Genomic DNA, 23,456 nt, shown 5'->3' with positions numbered 1-23,456 from the left:
CCTATTCTTCAAGATAGTGAGAGGTTGGATTTTAACGTGCACAAGGTGTGGCATTGTGGCAATAAGAATGGCTTGGGCTTGTGATATCTTGTTATTTTCTGTTACCTTGTTTCTGTTGTCCTAATTCTCTACCACATACCATTGTTACTCATACATTGAAGCACTGTACTGTATGTGGCTGTAAGTAGGCTACTACTTATGATATGAGGTCTTATCTGCAATTGTGATGTACAAACAACTTTAAGCTGTAAATAAAGAGATTTTCCCTGGCATGATTACAACCTGATGAATGCTAATTTCATAAATGAAAATGTCAACTTCTTACAGTATGATCAAAGGAATACTCTGTCCTGTTTTTGGAATAATAATGTTTGCCATTGATTCAAACACTCCAAATGCAGAAAAACAGGTTTGCTACAATTGATCAAATGTGGTCCTAATGTGAGATTTCCTGTATAGACAACTCTCTAGCTGCAGTGTGCCTGATGTGGATCTTCTATCTATGCTGACCTAAATCTCACAGCCCTGAGATTTAATTTGTGGGACCCAGAGAATTCTCAAAGAGCTAGAAATTATCTAGATCAGTGTACTTCAACACATACATTAAACCCCTCATTCATACTGTGTCAATTGATTCAAGATTATGATGGTGGAATGGGGCACTAAAACCTTTATTATATGCATGTTTCAATAAGTTGTTCTACAGAGAATACATAGGGATGGACTGAAGGAAAAAAACAGTACAAAATAATAAACCAAGCAGTAACCCACGTGGATGTCAAAACAGAGGCGACTCCACCATGCGCCTGACGTCATACACTGCATTCGAAGCCCACGGGAGGTAAGTGTACGAGGAATTGGTTAATTAGCTAGCAATTTACCTTACCTTGGATTTTCTTTTTATAATTGCCCTTTCTGAAACCCAAGTTTATGTAGTTAAATTGAGCTATTGAGTTTACATGAAAGGGGAAAAAATGATATGTTAATTGATGCTGGAATAAAGTGAGCTTGCAAGCTAACTATCGAGCAGTCAATATATTAGCAACCGGAAGACTGTTAATTTAGTAACGTATGCAGTATTTTGTCAAATGTAGCCTATTGCTATAATCCATGTTGTCGGTTTAATTATTAGTGAAGGAGGACTTGCCTCGTCAAAATGTGTGGCAGCAAGGTGATATCGATAGAGAGATAGTGCAAGCTTTCTCTATAACGGCTGGGGTTTTGTAGAATGACGCTGTTAACAAAAATGAAGTTATCTTTAGTATTTATTGTTGAAATTAGAATTGTATCATATTCGAAGTAAGTAAATGTTCAACGGCCGACGCCAATCAATCTTTTTTTTTTGGAGGGAGATGACATTACAGTGACAACTTCCACAGCACATACTACTTGAATGTGTTGCTATCTATAGGCTTGCTCACTGTTTGATGACCATTTTCCTTTTGCAAACGTTATTAGTAGTGCTTGACTTGGACCGAAATGGGTTCCGGTACTGTTTTATATATAGGTGCTCCACAATACTTTTAAACATATATTCTATAAGAGGTACAGGAGCTCAAACAGTAGAACATTTGAGGTGCAGGCAGGGGCGAAAATCTGATATCAACTTTGGAGGGGACAATTACATGAAATTTTCTCAAGAGCAATTCCTGAGGGGGACACCAAAAGTAGTGCTGTAACACATAGCCTACATTGTAATATGGTAAATGTATATTGAGGAACCTAAGAAATAAGGTGTTTGCCGTACTCCTAACTACCGGTACCCAAAACTACACAACTAATCGCAACAGCAATACCATTGCCTTTAACAAATCTTAGTTCAGTCACCAGTTTAAGTTGAGAGTGGGGGTATCCATGGCATTTTCCAATTATGTTCCTATTTTACAAGTCAAAAAAATTGAGAACCTTTCATAATGTTGCCAAACAAAGACTCAACAAACTTACCTGAGACTCCCTGTCCCTGTCTCTGCCAGTCTGTCCCTGCATATCTGTCCCCAACTCTGCTGTCTGTGTGCCATCTGTTGCCTGCTCTGCCTAATGACATCATTGTGAAACATTTCCATTAGAATTTCATTTATTTCTTATGAACATTTTATCAACTAGTCTTTGAGATATTAGGCAACTAGGGTTCTTACTATGCGTTTTGGTGTATTGAAAAATACTCTGATGTCCGTCTTTTATTTTTCTGCCATTTTTCTACCTGGCTGGCTGGCTGGCTACATACACAGTGTGTAGGTTATTTACAGTAGGAGATGGGCTTCTATCATCTTCAATCATTCTATTTGGGCTTCGATCTAAAAGGTAGCTAGCAAATGTGAAACGGATTAAAATGACAAGAGTTGACAGCTGTATGAGTTCACCATTTACACAACATATGCTGCAACCTTTTGTAATTTTAATAGTTTGATTCATATTGGCTGGCTTCCAACAATAGCTGAATTTGCAAAGCTAGCGAGCACCAATTCAGTTTCAGTGGTGTTTGCTATAATCTTTGCTACCCGGGTTAAATAAAGGTGAAATAAAATAAATAAATAAAAGTTCACTTGCGACAATTTAGCTTTTGCAACGAGACCATTAAATATATTTAAGACAATAGTAGAAGAGAGTGTAGTTCTGTTCAGTTTGGATTTCAGTTTATCGCTAACCTTATCACAGGGACTTTGAAGCACTAACTTACATCATCTGCATGCTGATTCCATCTTTGACGACGCCACATAAATGCAATAGGTACTAGCTAGCTTAATAGTTAATATTTGCGCGCCAGCTCTGCATATTCAGCTAGTGTGTGTGCGCGATTGACTGGATTAACCTCACATCAGTTACGTGCATTGAGTGACTTTCAGACAGTAGATACGACCTCTCTGTTACCTAGCAAGCTAAGGAACTGGCAGTGGATCAAACCATTGTGAGGCAAAGGGTGGGGGGGTTGCAATCTTTTGAAACTTAAAAACGCGCTATTAAGTGTCTATAATCAGCACAATTGCTTTCATTGCGTATTATTAATATTATTTAAATTACATAGTTATGTTTCAGTGATATATTGGGGGGGACAAATCATATTTTTCCCAGGGTGGGGGGGTCGTGTGTCCCCCGGGATTTCCGCCCCTGGGTGCAGGTACTCGGCTCTGGCGATCTGCTGCTTGTTAGCTGATATAACAACATTTCTCTGTGTTCATGCTTTTCTCTGCAGGCCTACAGTAAACTCTTGAGGGAGACCTGTGACAGTGGACGATGCCCCAGACAACGAGTAACCCCCCGGGCTTGTGCATTGGTGCCAAAACCATTCCAGAGAGAAAGCAGATATATTCATGCAATGGTATACTGGACCCTGCTCCAGGGTCTAGGTACAAGCAGGCCTATCCTTTCAGGTATAGGTGGAAATGGAGGAAGAAGTCAAAAAAAAAAAACCTGCCGCCATTGCCACCAGCCCCACCTCTGCCACCATATGAGGAAGAAAACTGGGAGGAGGAGATTGTCTCAAAGATTCCTTATGGATTTGCTCCATATGGTAAGGAGGGGGAGAGATACAGTGGGGTCTGGAATTATTGGACCCCTTGATAAAAATGAGAAAAAAATACGGTTTAAAATAAAAAAAACACAAATACTGAGCTATATTGTATGAAAATATTATTTTATACTAATTCAATTTGCTCAGAGAATGGGGTGATAGGGGTCAAAATGATTGTTTCTGCAGCAACCTCCCCTTTTGAGGATAAGGAAACTGAGCATTTTTCTAAAATGGTTTATGAGATTGGAGAACACATTGGGAGGGAACTTAGACCGTTCCTCTATACAGAACATTACCAGATATTTGATATTCCTTGTCTGCGCTTATGGACTTCCCTCTTCCATTCACACCACAGGTTTTCAATGAGGTTCAAGTCCGGAGACTGATCTGGCCATTGCAAAATTATGATTCTGTGGTCAATTAACCATGGATTTTGATGTGTGCTTGAAGTTATTGTCTTGCTGGAAGATCCATTTGCTGGCAAGTTTCAGCCTCCTGGCAGAGGCAACCAGGTTTTTGGCCAAAATGTCATGATATTTGGTACAAGATCCCCAGGACCAGTGAAAGCAAAATAGTCCTAGAACATCAAAGATCCACCACCATTATTTTACAGTAGGGATGAGGTATTTTTTGCATATACATTGTTCTTTCTATGGCCAAACCCACCACTGTTGTGCGTTTCCTCATTTGTCTGTTTAAATAGTACATCAAGGACTACCGTCTAGGACAGTGGTCACCAACCGGTCGATCCCGATCTCCAAGGAATTCCTAATCGATCGCCTTGCGTTCCTGTATTTAAAAAAAATAATAATAATAGTTTCAGGCTGTTTGTAGTAGGTGCACTTAATTCAGGTGCCCTGCGTGCTGGGAAGTCGACGTATTCCCATTTTGAACCATTTCATGTGTTTTGAAGGTACAAACTCTGCCTACCCAGCGACCCCTATCAAGTGCACATATATTGGCCTACAGCAGGCCAATCAGAACTCAGATCACCGTGCAGTTTCCATGAGACCACAGAGAAGCGTTTCTTTCTGGTTCTGAAGAGAAAAATAAAATACTGTCTTGGGAGGTTCTCTTCTGCACAACTAATCCAGTAAATGTGGAGGAGGATTTAAAATGCGGTGTTGCCTTGTTAACGTCCAAAAGCAGAAGTTCCGTCTTATTTGTAGCACTGGTGCTCCTAACTTCAAAAAGTAAGGAGAACCAGACTAATGGCTGTCCTATCATTCTTTATTGTCATCAGTTGTTACCTTGATGTAGAACACATCACTAGAGAGTGGGAAAGACATTACAATAACAAACAAAACGACTTTTAATAATTGTATTCAAAAGTGCAACAGCAAACCTATTTACATAGGTCATTTTGTTTTGGACAAACAAATGTAATGTTCAAAACAGAATTTATGTTGTATTCAACAGTGCGATAGCAAACATGTATTGGTGACTTGACATTACCTGTATTGTATTTAAAAGTGTAAATAAAAATGTAATCTCCAGCTCAGTTAGCTCTGCCTGTGACCAGCTTTCTGGTAACTAAACGTAGCTATGATTTTGCTGCAGATCTTTCCTCGATGTATTTTACCCAGCAATTGATGTGCTTTTGGCTGAAGTTATGTTTTAGCAACGACTCGGGTTTTATTTTGCTACAGGGTCCAGCAACCTAGTCTTCTCTGCTTTCATTACTCCACACTTTCGTCAGTACTCACAAAACGCGCTTCTCCCTATCCACTCTCGCTACAGTGTGTATCGATAAGCTTGCATTGTTATTATTAGCGGCTTGTCTTTTTTTCATATAGAGTAATATTTAACGTTCTCTGGTCATACGAGTAACAACATGAATTGGTGGATGAGGCAGAAGGAATGAAGTGAGACTCGAGTTTTGCCATCGGCTGAAAACCGGTAATATGCAGGCACCATCAGTCCAGTAAAATATATTTTTATTAAGCTAATTATTTCAATTTATGCTCACTCAGCGGTGCTGTGCATAACAAGTAATACAACAAATGATCTAATATTACCAGTGTGATCATATACCTCAAGTTTTGAAACATAATACAATTGTCTGAGAATTACAACATTGTAATGCCATTGGCAGGGCAATTCAAGCATAGCCAATATGCTGTGATAATGTACTGCACAAACCTCCATAGGTTAATGTAGCATAGGCTTACGTTTAAGTCATGTTTTAAAAAATCAATTATCAATAATATCTGAGCAGTAGATCTCGGCCTGCATTTTGACTCAAAGTGATCTCAGCTCTGAAAAGGTTAGTGACCACTGGTCTAAGACAAGTTAGATTCAAATATTGGACTCTATACTGTATGTAACTTACTGAATTACTCCCAGGTCAATAACAATGTATCCATATTACTAGACAATTGGTAGTGCAAGGAAGGGACCATTATTTATTTCAGACCGAATATCAAGTCTTGTCTTGTTCTCTTGGTTTGTATAGAAATGTTGACACATTACAGTTTTGGCAGCACTAACAGTGCAACTTTTTTTTTTTATATATATATATATATATATATATATATTTATTTCTCTACTCAGGACTTTTTCATGTAGGGTGGTACTCAGTGATACCAAACTGGAGAACACATTTTGCTGAAACAGGTGCTAGAGGACTTCTTCAGTAAGACATTTTTTGTTTGTTTCCTATTTTGCTATATCTTGAACTACTGAAGATTTTCAATGGGCTGCTCACTACTGAACATTTAGATATAAATGTTATAGAACAGACATGCTTTTCTGCCATGCTGAATAGCGAATAATGTCCGCTCTAACACAACACATATCTGCAGCATTCAGAGTGTTGCTCCTCCAGAACATGACCCAGGACTGTGTTCGGTAGGGAGAAAATGTTTTTGAGCTGAATGAAACTGGGAGGGAATACCTCAATGAGAACACAGATTTCCGTTTTCCTTTTCAATATGTTTTGCTACAGTTTGCCCAACTGAACACGAGCCAGAATTGCCATGAACCTGGAACCTTCTGTTCCTCTTTTCAGGCCCAGAGGATGTGGATAGAGTGGCCCTACAGGGGTTGACCCTGAACCAGACCCCCTGTCCTTCCCACCCCCAGACAGCAACCGACTACAGCCCTGCCACCCACCACCAAGCCCCCGTCAAATGGGTCCGCCACATCATCCGTATTGTGGAGGAGCAGTTCGTCGACGCAGAGGCTTGAGGTCCGGTGTGTCCCGATACACTTTTTTTTGTTAACTCTTTAATCGTAAGCTCTTAGGAATGATTTTAGTTGGTTTCTCAGGTGTTTAAGTTCTACTTGTTCCTTGGTTTGTTAATGAATTAGGATGACGTATTTGTAGCCTAGTTGACAGTTGGGTTACATGTTAACACTTCATGATTTTTTTTTTTTGTGAATAATTTCAATAGATGTCTAGTCTAACTCTTAACTAAAAGAGAGATTGTAGTTTTTATCTTTAAATACTTTTGTTTTAAAAACAATCAACTGGTATAGGCCCATGTGTTCAAGTGTCACTCTCCCTTTAAAATCTAATTTGTTCAAATGGAGAGGGCACAGTGCAATAATAAGTATGTTTGGATGTATTCTCAAATGGACTTACCTGATTGGACTGATTCTGAGCCCATGGAGAGCAAGAGGTCAGGTTGCCATGACTACAGCACCCTGTAAGACACAACCCACTGGGCACAGATGTCAATTCAACGTCTATTCCAAGTTGGTTCAATGTAATTTCATTGAAATGGTGTGTAAATAATGTTGATTCAACCAGTGTGCGCCCAGTGGGAATGAAATTCAGCTTTTGAGATCCAAGATATCTTTAATGCAAATAAACCATGCATTTTAACAACAAAACTCTACACTGATGCTTCATTCCCACTGTTTTTCTTGTAGTGGTAGAAGTTCAGAAGAGAGAATTGTAGCATTAGATTCCCACTGGGTGGCAGTGTTGGTTAAATATTACATTCACCTCCATTGCGCTGAATTCTTTCCATGCAGCTCTGGGTTTATATAGTGAGTTCATTCAGTTCATAGGCCCCGTTCAAATACTAAAAAATGCATCCATCCTTCCTTTCTACCTTTTCTTGAAAGTAATCACAGATCTGAATTGGTGAAAACAAGAAGGAGCTAACCTTGCTGTGGGCCCGGTTTCCCTAAACCATCTTAACCTTAAGTTAATTGTTAGTACCTTCGTAGGAGCATTGTTAAATCTCTGAGCTGTTCACCAAAACTCTTTGTTATTAACGTTGAACTTGAAAATGCTTGTAATCTTAACGCCTGCCTTAGACCACTCATAAAACACTTAAATGTATTGTTGGTGTGTAGCCCAAACTGTTCGGACGCTACAGAAGTTGGCTGATCGGCTGTACCGACTTCAGACGAGTCCCAATACGCTTGTGGGGGTCGTAGAGCAAAACGAAGAACACCATCGTGTTCGTGAGAGTCATCTTTCCACAGAGGGATCATAATAGTTTTGTAGGCCAAACCGTTCAGACACTACAGACGGGATATTCGGGATGTCCCATGGCTTGACACACGGCTCTAGCTCTGCCACCTTTCACCGCAGATGTGGACGTCGGCGGATGTGGTGGATTGAGACGCATCCAATGCAACAAAAAAAACATATCCCTAGTTTAAACTGACAGATTCTGATGGGGATGTTGTTATTGTGCTAATTAGACTAACGTGCGCAACGATGTGACAAATCGGTGTATTTTGTTTGCCTGTTTATTGGGTAAGCTTTAGAATAAGCCGCCTCAATATTGCAGCCGTAGTTGGTAATATCTCTAGGAGCTGAGCCGTCGTCAGCATTGTGAAATCATTCTAATGTTCAGTTAAGATTTTAATGGAGAAAGCTGATCCGAGAGCAGGGCTCCCTTTCTTTCCATCCAATCAGTAACGATGCATGCGCCAACGACGCACTTAGAGAACGTTCTCTCTACGTGGTGTTTTTTTACATCTTTGGCTGTTTTGTAAGAAAGATGCATTGTTAAAACACTTCTAAGCCTAAATTACATTGCTATCATGGAAACCGGGTCCAGACCTATCCAATTTCTAATAAATCTGTCTTTTACCTCAAGGAACAAGGAAGGAAGGACGCATTTCTAAAGTAAGAGTACAAGGCCCAATTCACTTGCCAATTAACATGACTTTCCCTAGTATCATTCACATAGACAGTTTTTTTGATGAGCTAAAAATTCAATTATTTATTGTAACCAATGTGATTCATGTAATCTAACATGACTTAGTGGCGTGCTTTGTCCTCAGTTACTAGGTGTTAGAAGATAAAGGGATGATAAAATGCTTTGAAATTCTCTGCTCTGTGCCAGTAGCTGCTGTAGGTGAATTTAAAACGTGTCTCCTCCGTCTTTTTAAAGTGAATTATTTAAGATTGGATCAATCGCCATCAAAGCAGACCACTTGCGTTTTGATGTGCTTTTATAATCATCTGTGAGAACTTTGTTGCTCCAAGTGCAGTGTCAGACAGTCAGTGTGTGATGCTGCACAGAAGGCCAGTTCTCACTGGTGATTGTCTTCTTTCAAGAGAACATCTCTCTTGTCATGATTGTGAATGGGGATATTCAACAGGCTATATCATTAACTGCTATATAAAAAGCATAAAGTGTAAAAGGTTTTCAATACCCTATGGGAATATAGCTTTAAAGGAGTTAAGCATGAAAATGACATTTTCCCCTGGTAGGCTCAAGTCAGGTCTGTGCAAGCACCCCCATAGACTAGATGGTATGCTTGCTGTGTGTTGTATTAACAGCACTGAATGCATTGTTGAGACCCATGTCTATTGTCAGATGTCAGCTCCAATCATGTGGAAGAACGATTAATACCCCTTTTCCCAGAAGACATATACCACATTTTACATTATGAAGGCGTTTCCAATGGTGGGTGGTTGATCAACCCTAGCCACAGATCTAAGATCAGTTTAACCTTCCAAATCCTTTTCTTGACCATTATGACAGGAAAACACAAAACAGACCCCAGATCAGCTTCTAGTGACAACCTACTCATCTGGATCAGACTCCGGCAGATCCATATTTCTCCTCTGTGGCTCAGCAGCCATTGCTTTGTGATCTCCATCCAAAGTGTCCAGTCATTTAGTCCGGTAATTAATCTGGTTATAACCACAGATCCAGGATTAGTTTACCCACCGCTAACCCAATCCATAACTAGTAGGAGTGGAAAACTTAAAGACCGAGATCAGTGACTAGGTAGGCACAACATAACCAGCACCAGCTCCACATCATTTCTACTGTGTGACTCAGCAGCCATAGCCGTGTGATCTCCCTGGTGGTTGATCAGGTATTAATAGCCACGTTTAGGCTGTAGCACAGAACAGGAAGAGGCTGTTGTTAGCTAGCTGCAACCAGAGCTGACCAGGACAGACCTACAGCAAACTGCTCCGTCTGTACGCTTATAGCTTAGACACACAACACCTCTGAACAAAATGGCGGCAGTCAATCTCTTTTGTGTTCACACAGCAAAGACCTTGAAGTCGTCAACCACTCAGCCTTGTTAAAATACTCCAAACCTGGAGGTGGCAGTAGCGTTGTTTGGCAATGCATGTTGGTGTGTGTTGCTTAGTTTATGGTCTAGATTCCAATGTTGGTTAGCTAGCTAGATAGATAGATTGTAGAAAGCCCTTGTTGATACTAGCCAGATGGACACAGCTAGATGACTACCTAGAAAGATGAAGAAACAACATAATTCACTCTCCATAATCCCATTTGAGTTGGCAAGAAAGGCATTTCACTGTGCATGTGACATTAACTTGAAACTACTGCCAGTGCCAGTCCATAGCCAAATGTTTACCTAGCTAACGTTAACATATTCGCTAACTAGCTAAGGACATTGTACTAACACAGGCAGCTGTTTCATGGAAACTAATCCATTGTGATTTAATTATAACATCCATGTCAGTGGTTAGCTGGCTTGGAGGAAGTATTTAGTGTTGTGTGCATTGCATCTGTGCACTTAGCTAGCTACCATCCCATAGCCTACATTGCATATCAAGTGTGAGTGGCTCATGACATTTAACCGTGGATGTGTGGAGAAAATGCCCTATTTTTTTCCCCCTTTTTGTTGTCACTCCCTTTGGCTACCCCACGTGGGAGTTTGCGATCTCTGATTGGCTCAGAATTGTTGACCACTGATGAGCTATGCGATTTTACAAGTAGAATATTGTCGTTACCGGGTCGGAATGCAGCAGGTACCGCTTTTTCTTCTAGCAAGAGAAGGAGCGGCCTCCCACTGTGTACGTATTGGCAGTGAGATTCTCGGGGTGATTCATGCTTTGCAGGAGCAGGCTAGTGTTGATGTGCCACGTGGATTTATGATACCAGAACATTATGTTGAGGTCCTTAAAATTGTCTTAATTGCTCTTAGCAGGGGTCTCTTAACCCACCAAAGGGCTAGTCTTCCTAGAGTCTTGTTCAGTGGGATCTTACTTCATTAGACCTTGTATAGTTTTTCTTGTTTAGTTGCCACATGGGACTAGTATATTTACTAGATACCACTTTCTTATGTAGAGGTCCAAGGCTGTGTTTACACAGGCAAACCAATTCTAATCTTTTTTCCACTAATTGGTATTTTGTTTTAGAGCTGGTCTGATTGATCAAAAGACCAATTAGTGAAACAAATATCAGAATTGAGCTGCCTAAGAAACCTGGTGGTTTGGTTTTAATTCAATGTGATTTGACCCAGTGGGATACCATCATCCATTCCAGGGTTTGGGGTGACAGTGCACTGACTGACTCTGGGCTTCCGTGTCTACTTCGTCTGTGGAAATAGCTGGCAAAGGTCTCCATGCACATTGCTGACCCGATGACCAAACAGACATTAGATGTTTCCTAACGTCCACGTGGGACAGTGAAATGGTGCAATGCGACAGGACAGACACACTGGCCATGAGGGCTTCCAAGTGGGCCAGCTCTGTTCATTTACAAACCCCTTCGATTTTTCAGGTTTCAAAGCTAATCGCTGTGGTCATTGCGTAAGTAATGTGTTTGTTTAATGGTGGTTTTAAAAAAAATGTATTGATGAATTAAAAGGTCACCACCAACATCTGGTGAACATGTTTTGCTGAGTCACTTCCATTGAAACTCTTCTGTGTTTTTGAGTGTTGCCATACTGTGAAACAACAGTAAAGTTCAAAATGGAGTAACTCATAGAGTTAGACATAGCATTGATTTTTAGCAACACTCCTACAATCAACTTTAGTAGTTTCCTTTTTTTTCTTCAAGGTTTGTTATTCAATAGGTGCCTCACATTGCAACGTGTCGGCCTTACCCTGCTAATACTATACTCGAAATGCATGCAAAACCAATCCGCTCTCTCAATCCGCTCCTGTCCCCTGGCCTGCAGTACCAGCCCTGGCCCAGAAGGGGGCAGTGTAGCTGTGTGTCAGTCTATCAGTGGTTGTGGTGCCCTCTGGCCTGTTGGGATGCAGGGCTCATAGCTGGTAGGCTGTAGCCTGGCTGGCTGGCTGCTATACTGCTGTGTCTGTGCTGTGCACTGTCCTGTGACGCCTCCCTGTCTTTGTCTGCAGCCGTGTGGTGTCTGGGTCAAGGTGCTGCTAAAACAAAGCCCTTGAAGAGTCAACTTTGAGATGGGGGAGAGAGAGAGCTGCTATAGGAAGCACCTAGGATAAGCAAGTAACTTGCACTCAGTTGAGCTGTTGGATTAATTTCATATTCATTTAATGCTGTTACATATTGGTACTTTTAGTCCAAAGTAGCAGGACTGTGAATCTATGAGGATTGTATCATGATGAATGTCTGATGTTTCTGTCTGTTTTAGCAGCATTTGTATCACATATGAGACTGACTAGTATGAAGCTGATAATCCAGAGTAGATATTTAACAAATGTAGTGCAACCTATTGTTCCCATCCTATTGGACTTTTCCTAATGTGGCTATGGTATCTCTATAATATCTCCACTCCAGAGGAGGCTGGTGGGAGGAGCTATAGGAGAATGGGCTCATTGTAATTGGCTGGAATGGAATAAATGGAACGGTATCAAACACCTCAAACATATGGAAACCACACATTTGCCTCCATTCCAGCCATTACAATGAGCCTGTCCTCCTATAGCTCCCACCACCAGCCTCCTCTGCTCCACTCCTACCCTGTTATCTGCTGTGTTAGCCGTACAGCTCCCTACTCCAAGTCTCATGGTCTTTAAACCTTTGATCGCAATGAGGATGCGTGGTTCTGCATTCTGTGCATTACTCTGAGTGGTGATAAGCATGCCGGCCGGCCCGCCTGACTCCCACACCCTCTCTACATCACAACACCAGGAATGTGCCTTTTACATGAATTACGGTCGTCTTTATCACAGGCACTGATAGACCCTCACCAAGGTTTCTCAGGCCATTTTCAAAGAAACTTCCTCCGGTTCTCTTAACCCCGTAGCTCTGTCACTTTCTTCCCTCGTTTCTTCTCTTGTTCTGGAGTTTGTTTGATCATCCACTGGCCTTGGGTTGGCCGGGGTCGTGTTCATTAGGGCACGCAACAGAAAGTGTTCTAAAACATGAAAATGCACATTTCTTATTGGGCAAGTCCAGGCTGTCCCTCCGTGTTTGTCGGTTTACTTCCGTTTGGTACCTCATGAACACGGCCCAGTTCTTGTGGTCAGTGGAAACAATGTGTGAGTAGCTAACTTCTGTACAGCTGCTTACGAATTCATTAGGCCGACCTTCTCCATAGAGATTTAAACAGCACACAACTCTGGTATGTTACATGTCATAGCCCAGTGAGATGTCTGTGGCCACGAGTCTTTGTTAATCATCAGGTCAGCACTGGGCCACTGGCAGGCGGAGGCTCGGCTGTTTGCTGTTTCCTCAATCACTACTCAAATCAAATAAAATTTTATTGGTCACATACACATGGTTAGCAGATGTTAATGCGAGTTTTGCGAACTGCCTGTGCTTCTAGTTCCGACCATGCAGTAATAACTAACAATTTCACAACTACCTTATACACAAAGTGTAAAGGAATGAATAAGAATATGTACATTTAAATATATGGATGAGCGATGGCCGAACGGCATAGGCAAGATGCAGTAGATGGTATAGAGTACAGTATATACATAGGAGATGAGTAATGTAGGGTATGTAAACATTATATAAAGTGGCATTGTTTAAAGTGACTAGTGATACATTTATTACATCCAATTTTTTATTATTAAAGTGGCTAGAGTTGAGTCACTATGTTGGCAGCAGCCACTCAATGTTAGTGATGGCTGTTTAACAGTCTGATGGCCTTGAGATAGAAGCTGTTTTTCAGTCTCTCGGTCCCAGCTTTGATGTACCTGTACTGACCTCGCCTTCTGGATGATAGCGGGGTGAACAGGCAGTGGCTTGGTTGGTTGTTGTCCTTGATGATCTTTTTGGCCTTCCTGTGACATCGGGTGGTGTAGGTGTCTTGGAGGGCAGGTGGTTTGCCCCCGGTGATGCGTTGTGCAAACCTCACTACCCTTGTGGGGCCCCAGTGTTGAGGATCAGCGGGGTGAAGATGTTGATTCCTACCCTCAACACCTGGGGGCGGCCCGTCAGAATGTCCAGGACCCAGTTGCACAGGGCAGTTCGAGACCCAGGGTCTCAAGCTTAATGACGAGTTTGGAGGGTACTATGGTGTTAAATGCTGAGCTGTAGTCGATGAACAGCATTCTTACATAGGTATTCCTCTTGTCCAGATGGGTTAGGGCAGTGTGCTGTGTGATTGCGATTGTGTCGTCTGTGGACCTATTGGGGCAGTAAGCAAATTGGAGTGGGTGTCAGGTAGGGTGGAGGTGATATGATCCTTGACTAGTATCTCAAAGCACTTCATGATGACGGAAGTGAGTGCTGCGGGGCGATAGTCGTTTAGCTCAGTTACCGTAGCTTTCTTGGGAACAGGAACAATGGTGACCCTCTTGAAGCATGTGGGAACAGCAGACTGGGATAGGGATTGATTGAATATGTCCGTAAACACACCAGCCAGCTGGTCTGCGCATGCTCTGAGGACGCGGCTAGGGATGCCGTCTGGGCCAGCAGCCTTGCGAGGGTTAACACGTTTAAATGTTTTACTCACATTGGCTGCGGTGAAGGAGAGTCCACAGGTTTTGGTAGCGGGCCGTGTTGGTGGCACTGTATTGTCCTCAAAGCGAGCGAAGAAGTTGTTTAGTTTGTCTGGGAGCAAGACATCGTGGTCTGCGACGGGGCTGGTTTTCTTTTTGTAGTCAGTGATTGACTGTAGACCCTGCCACCTTCCTCTCGTGTCTGAGCCATTGAATTGTGGCTCTACTTTGTCTCTATACTGATGCTTAGCTTGTTTGATTGCCTTGCAGAGGGAATAGCTACACATTTACATTTAAGTCATTTAGCAGACGCTCTTATCCAGAGCGACTTACAAATTGCTGTTTGTATTCGGTCATGTTTCAGGTCACCTTGCCCTGATTAAAAGCAGTGGTTCATGCTTTCAGTTTTGCCCAAATGCTGCCATCAATCCACAGTTTCTGGTTGGGGAATGTTTTAATAGACGCTGTGGGTACAACATCACTGATGCACTTGCTAATAAACTCGCTCACGAAATCAGCATATTCATCAATGTTATTGTCCAACGGTATCCGGAACATATCCCAGTCCACGTGATCGAAGCAGTCTTGAAGCGTGGAATCAGATTGGTCGGACCAGCGTTGAACAGACCTGAGCACGGGCATTTCCTGTTTTAGTTTCTGTCTATAGGCTGGGAGCAACAAAATGGAGTCGTGGTCAGATTTACCAAAAGGAGGGCGGGGGAGGGCTTTGTATGCATCGCGGAAGTTAGAGTAAGAATGATCCAGAGTTTTGCCAGCCCGGGTCGCGCATTCAGTATGCTCATAAAATTTAAGGAGCCTTGTTTTCAGATTAGCCTTGTTAAAATCCCCAGCTACAATAAATGCAGCCTCAGGATATGTTTACATAGAGTCCAATAAAGTTCTTTCAGGGCCGTCGATGTGTCTGCTTGGGGGGGATATACACGACTGTGATTATGATCGAAGAGAATTCTCTTGGTAGATAATGCGGTCGGCATTTGATCGTAAGGAATTCTAGGTCAGGTGAACAAAAGGACTTGAGTTCCTGTATATTGTTATGATCACACCACAACTCGTTAATCATAAGGCATACACTTCTTCTTACCAGAGAGATGTTTGTTTCTGTCGGTGCGATGCGTGAAGAAACCAGGTGGCTGTACCGACTCTAACGTATCCCGAGTGAGCCATGTTTCCGTGAAACAGAGAATGTTACAATCTCTGTCTCTGGAAGGCAACCCTTGCTTGGATTTCGTCTACCTTGTTGTCAAGAGACTGGACGTTGACTAGTAGTATACTCTGGAGCGGTGGGCGATGTGCCCGTCTACGGAGCCTGACCAGAACACCGCTCCATCTGCCCCTTCTGCGGCGCCGTTGTTTTGGGTCGCCTGCTGGGATCTGATCCATTGTCCTGGGTGGTGGACCAAACAGGGGATCCGCTTCGGGAAAGTCATATTCCTGGTCGTGAAGTTGGTAAGTTGACGTTGCTTTTATATCCAATAGTTCCTCCCGGCTATATGTAATGAGACTTTAGATTTCCTGAGGTAACAGTGTAAGAAATAATACCTAAAGAAAATACTGCATAGTTTCCTAAGAATGCGAAGCGAAGCGGCCATCTCTGTCAGCGTCGGAAGTTTACTGATGAACTGTTGTCAGTCGAGGCCCAGAGTTTTTCCTGCTTAGGTCATGTGGTCTGGAAAAACTCCTAGCTTTCACTTTGATATATTCCACTGTAATCAGGGCTAGGAATTTTACCTAGCCTGGTTATGTGACCTGTGCCCATATTGATTGCTGATCTAGGATCAGTTTTGCCCCCTGTCATTAATAATGAGACCTGAAACGATGAAGGAAATGTACACATACAGGGAGGTCACGACGAAATCACACCACACAACACTCAGATTTATGACCGTTATGTTTGGTGTTTGGGATTCTGTGTTCTCTAAATATTGATGACTATTTTTCAATGTTACTTTTGATCAGCACTCCTACTCTGACACACTGTGACCAGGAAAAATGACTTGCCCTACGTATAGTACAATAACGGGCGAACTGTTAGTAAAGTCACCTAGTCTATTGAACACCAGTGCTCTAGCAAACATAAACAAGGACGTTTCATGTGTCACTGTATCTTCTATCCTGGCCTTTGGCAGGTTTTGGAAGTGGCAGATTTTGGAAGCGAAGTTGGCACAAGGCAGGCAGAATGGTACCTCTTTGCCGGTAGCGTTGTGATTTGGCACACACTGACTGCACGAGCCTGGCATGCACACAGGTGTGTGTCTGACTCTAGGCTCTATATTTGGCTGTCATTAAGGCACGTTAGTTTGCAATTTAGTTATGTAAAAACTGGCGCATTAGCATTTTCCAGCCCTAACGCCAGGTTCGACAATTTACCTGTCTTATATCAGATCGCTTGTGCTCAGATGGACAGGGTGGAAATATTGGAGGTGTCCTTAAAAACATGATCCAAAGTGGTCATTTCAGGCAGCGCTGATAGGGATATTTAAGATCAACCAAAAGCTAGTTTTAGTGGTAACCCAGCTGGTTATTGAGTCAGAGTCGATGTGTCATAATGCCCATAAAACCTAGTGGTCAAACAGGGAAATGGTTCCAATCGTTTTTCCACCATTTTTCCCATAAGGGATTTTAGAAACACTTAAAATAAAGGCTTGTGTTTCGTGTAGGCTTACCCTGGTGGGACGTTTTGTAAATCTCTCTCGGACAAGGTGACTTTTATCAGTTATATTCAGCTAATGTTAATACAACCAAACCTATTAGAGTTATTCACCTTCCTGGTTTTATAGTGACAGTGTCTGGGGCACGCTTGCAATGCAACCTCTGGAGATGTGTGAATGCGATTTGATCTGGAAGATGGTTCTGATTTTTGTTCATAAAACATACGTCTATTTGGGAGCAATATAAAGGTGAGTGGACATTCTCCCTTTCTCTTTATATTGGTTCTTTGTCCAGCTACTGTGAAAAGTTTGGATGTGCGTAAAACCCTCCATAGCCTGTGTTGTAATATTATATGCCCACAGGGAGAAATTAGGGCCTGTAAGTGTGACACAGCTTATTTAAAACAAGTTTTTGCTTCGTTTTGTTTCTAATTATTTGTTCTCTTAAGCTTTATCAATAATTTAATCTTGATTATTGACAATATTTGGCATGTCCATGCTCAGCCATAATGTAATTTACAGTAGGCCTAGCCCCTATATCAGTGTGAATGCTGTTGAAGCCACTTGGAACAATGTGGACTGCAAATGGGTTCAAGTGAACGGATTTAGCAAAGATGGGTCTACATTTTGTTATTTGGTTTCTGTAAACCATTTAACAACTATAACAGCCTAACATTGGAATTGGTGTTGATTTCAAGTCTATACATCAGACCATAAATACACAACTTTAAGCAACCACATATTTGGCCATGGAACACATTCAGATTGGCCAGTGAGGGGCCAAGCCTGGACACACCCACAACTTGTTTATTCATCAAGACCCTCCCCTTTCGCGCCAACGCCAGTAAGTGTGCCGATGATTGTAATAGTGAAAATAGCTTGAACCTATGGCGCTACCGCCTGCACTTCAATTTACCATTGCGATAGGTTTGTTAAAATAGAGCCGTGTGTGTGTGGCAGGTAGCCTAGTGTCTAAGAGCGTAACCGAAAGGTCGCTGGTTTGAATCCCTGAGCCGAATAGGTGAAAAATCTGCCGGCGTGCTTTTGAGCAAGGCACTTAACCCTAATTGTTCCTGTAAGTTACTCTGGATACAAGCGTCTGCTAAGTGACTAAAATGTAAAGTGTGTGTTTGTATATCCGGGACGAGCAAGGTCGCTGGTGGTTGATTGAGTGCTCGTAGGAGTGGGTGACCTCGTTCGCTTGATCTGCAACAAAGGAAAGGCAGGAGACGCAGGGAAGAGCTCAAATCACTGGTGTCTGTCCCAGTTTCTCTCTCCCTCTGGTACACTTACACACACTAGCTCTCTCACACACGCACACACACTTTGTTGGCCTACACACACACACACACTACCCCACCCCAGTCAGACACTTCGAGATTGGCAGATTTCTCTCCAGTACTGTACCACCTCTGAAAAGAATGGACCATCGCCCCACTGCCCAGCATGAAAGCGACACCCTGTGTTTATTTCTGACTTCCATTTCATCTTGAAGCAGCCATTCAGCCCTCTAGAGTACCTTTGTACATAACTGGCTGCCACACAATGACTGTATTGAGACATAAAACGGAGTCGTGACAGACCTAAATTGGTTGGAGTCCTTGTGCGTAGCAGCGTGTAAATCTGAGTCGGGATCGCAGGGCTTCTTCTTCCACTGAAATGTACTGTATTTGCCTTTTTCCAGGCAGGCACTTTGGTGTGTGTGTGTGTGTGTGTGTGTGTGTGTGTGTGTGTGTGAGAGAACAAGCGTCATCAATGAAGGCCAGATGGGAGGCTGGTTGGAGGGAAGGATGTTCACTGACTGGGAAGGGATGAAGTTATATGTAGCTCTTTCTCTGTGTATGTTTTCCTGTCTCCTCTCTCCCTGTCTGCTTGACCAACTGACCCCCACCCCTCTCTCTCTCTCTCTCGCTCTCTCTCGCTCTCTCCTGTATCATCAGGTCCTGGCACCACCAGTGAAACTCCCACACTCCTCTCCTTCTGGCCTCCGTTACTGGGAGTTTTATCTCACAGTGCGTGTGTATGTGCTGGTGGCAGTGTACATGAGTTAGTGTTCAGTCTGACACTACTTCACACCATCTGCTTGTAAGGATATCTGAGGAACATTCTAGCCCTTTCTCTCCGCCCTTACATAACTGCTTCCATCTTAATTCTGAGATATCAAGTCACTAGCGAGATTAAGCATGGGATACTTGGGTATTCGGGAAACACACCGGATGCTTTTCTCTCCCGATGCCCTTTGAGACCCCACGTATCAATTACATACCTGGGTTCAAATACTTTTCAAAATCATTTCAAATACTTTATTTGTGCTCGTTTGAGCTTGCCTGGCTTAGTGGACCAATTGGATTCTTCCCAGAATAGTCCAGGCTAGAACAAATGCTTGAAGTATGTAAAATATTTTGAATCGTGTTTGAATCCAGGTCTCATGTGTTGCTGTGAGGAATGTGGTCAGTGTGACTGTTTAACGTAGGTTCACCTGAGAGGTTTGGCCTTCACACCTCCTCATCATCCGAGAGGTCAGCGGGGCCACTGGTAACTGATCTCCGTGGGCATGGGCTATGGCTATCTCACCGACTCGTGCTCTGGCTCTCCTTTTCTGACACTAACACGCTCTCGCTCTCTTCTGAATGTCTCTCTCGATATAGATACAGTGCCTTCGGAAAGTATTCGGACCCCTTGACTTTTTCCAAATTTTCTTACATTACAGTCTTATTCTAAAATGTATTACATAAAACAATTTCCTCAGCAATCTACACACAATACCCCATAATGACAAAGTGAAAACAGGTTTTTAGAAATGTTTGCAAATGTATTAAAAACGATCAAAATACATCTCTCGTTCATCAGCACCTCCACACAAACACATTTTTCTGGGTGTGCTTTTTATTCTCCAAATGTATTAAAAACAGAAACTTTATTTACATAAGTATTCAGACCCTTTGCTTTGAGACTTGAAATTGAGCTCAGGTGCATCCTGTTTCCATTGATCATCCTTGAGATGTTTCTACAACTTGATTGGAGTCCACCTGTGGTAAATTCATTTGATTTGGAAAGGCACACACCTGTCTATATAATGGTCCCACAGTTGACAGTGCATGTCAGAGCAAAAACCAAGCCATGATGTCGAAGGAATTGTCCGTAAAGCTCAGAGACAGAATTGTGTTATGGCACAGATCTGGGGAAGGGTACCAAAAAGTATCTGCAGTATTGAATATCCCCAAGAACACAGTGGCCTCCATCATTCTTAAATGGAAGACTCAAGGCTGTAATCGCTGCCAAAGGTGCTTCAACAAAGTACAGAGTAAAGGGTCTGAATACTTATGTAAATGTGATATTTCATTTTTATTGCAAAACTTTCTCAACCTGTTTTTGCTTTAACATTATGGGGTATTGTGTGTAGATTGAGGGGGGGAAACAATTTAATACATTTTAGAATAAGGCTGTACAAAATGTGGAAAAAGTTAAGGGGTCTGAATACTTTCCGAAGGCGCTGTATATGGATGGACAGACCAGGCCGGAGGGGGACCTCTGCTTTACTGTTTCCAGGAAGCAGGAAACGCAGTCTTGAGTTTCCCCCCCCACCTCCCACCACCTTCCCTCCGGCGTCCAGCCAGGTGGAGAAAATAGACAAGTGTCCCCCGTCCAAAAATGTCCCCCCCCCCATTTAAATTTTTTTAAGAATACTCAAAATAATAATGTTCCACAAACAGTGTCACTTACTTCAAAGAGAGGTTCCTACTACAGTATGTCTCACGATTCACTTATCCTGGCTCGTTATCTTTTTTCCCCCTGCTTTGACGGAATACCCCAACCAATCCGATGCAGTGAGAAGATAAGTCTGTCATTGTGACTTAAGTTCTCTCTTACATCATGCCCTGCTATACACCATTAAGAGCTCGGCCACTATAAATCTTCACTCAACGTTGAACTAGAAGAACGCGAATGCCAAGAAGGAGATCCCATCATCCAGATTGGTTTCAATGGAGAGAATCAGGAAAAGTCTAGCCTGGTACCAGATCTGTTTGCTCTTGCGGTACATTGATCATAGGAGTTGACAAGACGGTACAGCAGATCTGGGACCAGTGTAACCTTTTTGCTGGAGCTCTCAGGATTTGGATTTGAAAGCTCCCCCTTTTTGATCAGCTTTTTCTTATTTGCTGGGTTCATTTTGGATTCTTGGAGAAGGAAGAAGTTGTGCAGGCACTTCCTGGAACTAACCGTCAATCTTCAGAAGAACATCCTACACTTTGACCATATTTCTGTTTCAACATGTGACCACTGTTCTGTCAGCATGGTCTGACTAAGAACCTGGATGGTGTTACCCCCAGGAAACTGTGACTACTTTGAACCACCAGAAAAGGAGGATAAAGAGCATTTAATGTCTGCATAATTACTGGCTTATGCTTTAACCGGGACACAACGATGCAATTTTCCCCATAGCATCACTTCCGTATCTGACATTTCACAAATGTATTTTATTGATTGTTTTTATTGTCATGTGACCAGGCCCTTCAGTATGTATCCCCATTCCCCCCCAACAATGAACAGGTCCAACATTGACCTTTTTGAGGTAGCCTACTAACCTCCTGTTGGGAGAACTCACTAGTTACTCACTACAAACGACTGTTTGTGGTATTTCAGGAAGTCTTACTTCTTCGGGAGGTCCGGAACAATAGGGTTTGGCTTGCTTAGCTTTGTTGTCGGTTGCAGCTCTTATTTAGTTAGCTTAACTGTGTGTGTGTGTGTGTGTGTGTGTGTGTGTGTGTGTGTGTTGTAGCACTTGTTGAGTTTGCATGTGTGTGAGAGGGAAAGAAAGGGAGAGAGAGAGAGAGAGGGGAACTCCAGTCCTCCCCTCCTCTCCTACCCTTCTCTCTGATGACTCAGAGAAATGTGCTTGGCTCCCGGCAGGCCGGCCTGCCAAAGCACTGTGCAGGATGAAAACACACTGAATTTGACAGGAGAATTCCTTGGTAGAATCTTCTAGGATTATAGGGCCTAAAGCTTTCTCAGATAACCAGATCTGATAAGTAATAGCATAAATGTGTAACTGGGTGTACTGAAGCCTCAAAGCCCCCTAATGGGTTTACTTTGCAGCTTTGGTACGGCAAGTGAGTCTGTCCATGTTTTGTGTACTTTGGATGTGAGCCAGTTGGGTGACTTTAAATCCAATGCAGTTGCATTTCCATTAAGGATGCAGAAATGGATTGGTTGTCTTGTATGGACTATTTTTTTTGTCTACATGGTCATACCGGGCTACACTGGACTACTATGCCAATGTGTTCAGTTGAGCATGGCGTAGCAAAACGATTTGTAAATGAAAGAAATGAAATTGTCAGTTCAGCTCCATTTCAAAACGTTTTCAGCCTACAGAACACGACCAAGGATCTACACTAGTACGTCAAAGTGCTAGCCCTGGCATCTCTGGCTTGATAGCCTCTCCAACTCCTGCTGGCCTCCATGGACAACACTGTCACCCCATTCATTTGTATCTCGCTCTCTCTGTAGCTCTCACTCTCTCTGTAGCTCTCTCTCTCTGTAGCTCTCTCTCTCTGTAGCTCTCTCTCTCTGTAGCTCTCTCTCTCTGTAGCTCTCTCTCTCTGTAGCTCTCTCTCTCTCTCTCTGTAGCTCTCTCTCTCTCTCTCTGTAGCTCTCTCTCTCTGTAGCTCTCTCTCTCTCTGTAGCTCTCTCTCTCTCTCTGTAGCTCTCGCTCTCTGTAGCTCTCGCTCTCTGTAGCTCTCTCTCTCTCTGTAGCTCTCGCTCTCTCTCTCTCTCTGTAGCTCTCTCTCTCTGTAGCTCTCTCTCTCTCTCTCTGTAGCTCTCGCTCTCTCTCTCTCTCTCTCTCTCTGTGTAGCTCTCGCTCTCTCTCGCTCTCTGTAGCTCTCGCTCTCTCTCTCTGTAGCTCTCGCTCTCTCTCTCTCTCTGTAGCTCTCGCTCTCTCTCTCTCTGTAGCTCTCGCTCTCTCTCTCTCTCTCTCTCTCTCTCTCTCTCTCTCTGTAGCTCTCTCTCTCGTCCTCTCTCTGTAGCTCTCGCTCTCTCTCTCTCTCTCTCTGTAGCTCTCGCTCTCTCTCTCTCTCTCTGTAGCTCTCGCTCTCTCTCTCTCTCTGTGTAGCTCTCGCTCTCTCTCTCTCTCTCTGTAGCTCTCGCTCTCTCTCTCTCTCTCTCTATCTCTCTCACTCTCTCTCTCTCTGTAGCTCTCGCTCTGTATCTCTCTCTCGTAGCTCTC

General features: G+C 42.9%; 1 long non-coding RNA gene across 1 annotated transcript in view; it reads left to right on the top strand.

Moving 5' to 3' along the window:
- The first annotated feature begins 460 nt into the window (after positions 1 to 460).
- Positions 461 to 23,456, top strand: part of LOC115178045 (uncharacterized) — a 37,528-nt gene continuing 14,532 nt past the window's right edge. The window contains exons 1-3 of the long non-coding RNA XR_003872535.1: positions 461 to 841; positions 3,191 to 3,508; positions 6,519 to 6,698. This is a non-coding gene — a long non-coding RNA (uncharacterized LOC115178045). The remainder of the gene's footprint in view (positions 842 to 3,190; positions 3,509 to 6,518; positions 6,699 to 23,456) is intronic.

This window comes from Salmo trutta, chromosome 38 (assembly GCF_901001165.1).
Source record: "Salmo trutta chromosome 38, fSalTru1.1, whole genome shotgun sequence".
NCBI lineage: Eukaryota > Metazoa > Chordata > Actinopteri > Salmoniformes > Salmonidae > Salmo > Salmo trutta.
The sequence above is the reverse complement of the archived record's forward strand: the minus strand, read 5'-3'. Positions and strand labels throughout refer to the sequence as shown.